Here is a 2443-nt window from a genome sequence, read left to right as displayed (position 1 = left end):
TCATTTTGACCAAATTTGACCATGTAGGTCATTAGGTTGACCTTAGGGTCAATGTGGTGGTTATTAATCATGAATTAACCATTTTGACCAATTTTGACCATTTACGTCAAAGGTTGACTCATATGGTCAATGTGCCCCAAAATTTGGGTTTAATTGATTTTTCTGATGTGTCTTCAAAATTTGGACTCAAAAAGGGTACTTTAAGATTTAACCCTAAATGGCAGGGTTAAGGGGTCTTGAGGATTTATTAAGAAGTTAACTTTAGTAGTTTTCTTCCTAAGTTAGATTTGAATTATGATTGGTAATGTTGCCTCACAAAAGTGAGGTCAACAACGACATTATGGGCATATAGAACAGCTTGTAAGATAGTTATAGAAATGTCCCCTTAAAGATTAATTTTTGGAAAGACTTGTCACTTGCCAGTAGAATTGGAGCATAATGCTTATTGGGCTATAAAGGAATTTAATTTCAACTTGAAAGATGCTGGTGAGAAAGGACTATTACAATTGAATGAGCTTAAAAAAATTAGGAATGAATCTTATGATAATACTAGGACTTATAAGGAAAGAATGAAAGGATGTAATGTTCGAAAGATGATAAAAAAGGAATTTGAACCTTGAAAAGAAGTTTTATTATACAATACAAGATTGAAATTATTTCCTGGAATACTGAAGTCTAGGTGGAAATGGCCATTCATTGAAAGAATGACATGATCAGAAGATAATAAAAAACAAATTTATACTTGGACAGGAGCTTTTATTATACAGTACAAGATTGAAATTATTTCCTAAAAAATTGAAGTCTCATTCAAAATTGTAAAAGTCTATCCCTATGGAGCTGTTAATATTGAAGATTCCAAAACTGGAAGGATATTTAACTGGAAAGATATTTAAAGTGAAGGGTCACAGATTGAAACCATATTGTTGACCTCATTTTTGGTTGAGGTTTAGTTTTTCCTCTGTAGTAGCCTGAGATCTACCCATAGGACTTTTCCTGTTGACTATTTCTAGAAAACTAGACATGAAACCCTCACCATTAGAAATTCCAAACTCTTTTCTACTCAGCTTGAAGTTCCACATGTTGCTCTCAACCTCTAAATACTTAGTAGGTGGGGTCACTATGGGGGAAACTCATGATGAGTCACCCTTAGGATTACTAGACGTTAGGGTTGACCTTGGGTGTTGGTCTGGAGCTAAGTCATTCACTACACTCATCTACACTCACAATTACTCAAAACGCTGAACTCAAATTTCTAGCCTAGATCCCTTGATCTTTTGGGATACTCATGTAAATGGTCCCCTAAACCTACTAGCCCTGGGGCTATGATTTAGCTAAGACCACTATGTAGAGGACCCAAAAGGGGTTTCCATTAGTCCATGGCTTATTGGTGATGGTTGGTACCTCAACTCTACCAAAATACCCATCTTGGCCTTTTACCCCTAAAACACCCCCAAATTACAAAAATACCCCTCTTTGACCCAAAATTTCAAAAATTCCCATAACATTCCAATAAATATAAAATATTCCTAATTTTATTTCTCTCAACTACCACATGACCTAATTTGGCCAATTTGACCATCTTTAACCAAAACCCCCAAATTGCCCTTTAAAGACCCAAATTTCTTCAAATCTAACTCAAATGTCCATCAACTTGATCCCAATTGACCCCAATTCCAATCCTAAACTCAAATTCACTTTTTATATGACCAAAATAAACCAAGTCCAAGCTCAATTGGTCCATGATTTGAGCCCAATTTTAATTTGGGTCAAAACCCAAATTTTGACCATATGACTTAATCTCACCCAATTGAACCCATAGCCTAGTCAATTGGCCTCATTAATGTTTCAAAATCTTTATAACATTCCTATACATCAAAATCAAACATAAATTGGACTTGTTGAAGTCTAAAATCCTTTTGATTTTGGCCTAAATCCAAAATTCCCAAATTTAGCCCCAAAGTGGCTAAGTCTCCAAATTTCACCCAATTGATTGCCTAACCTCCAAATTGACATCCAATTCCTATTGAAAACTCTTCATGAGATCCCTATTGAACATTTACAACAATCAATTTGGACTTAGCCCAAGGCTAACCCAAGCTAGACCCAAGCCTAGCCCAACATCACCAAATTGATTAAAGTTCAAAATTCCCTCAAATTGACCTTTCAATTGAACTCAAAACCACTTCCATCCTTCACCAAAATTGTTCCTTAAAATCATCTACACCAAATGTAACAATAAATTGGGCCAATTGACATGGCTAATCTAGCCCAAACCCAAGTTTTGGTCATTTTCACCCACTTGAACCCATGCACTAAATGTGACCTAACCACCCTAAGGCCACCAAAAACCAGAGGCCAGCTCATCCAAATCAAGTTGCCTTTGCCCTCCACTTAAGCACCATAATGCACCCAAACTTATGCCCTGAGAGCCACCCCATGGCCT

This window comes from Phalaenopsis equestris, unplaced genomic scaffold (assembly GCF_001263595.1).
Source record: "Phalaenopsis equestris unplaced genomic scaffold, ASM126359v1 Scaffold000116, whole genome shotgun sequence".
Lineage (NCBI taxonomy): Eukaryota > Viridiplantae > Streptophyta > Magnoliopsida > Asparagales > Orchidaceae > Phalaenopsis > Phalaenopsis equestris.
The sequence above is the reverse complement of the archived record's forward strand: the minus strand, read 5'-3'. Positions refer to the sequence as shown.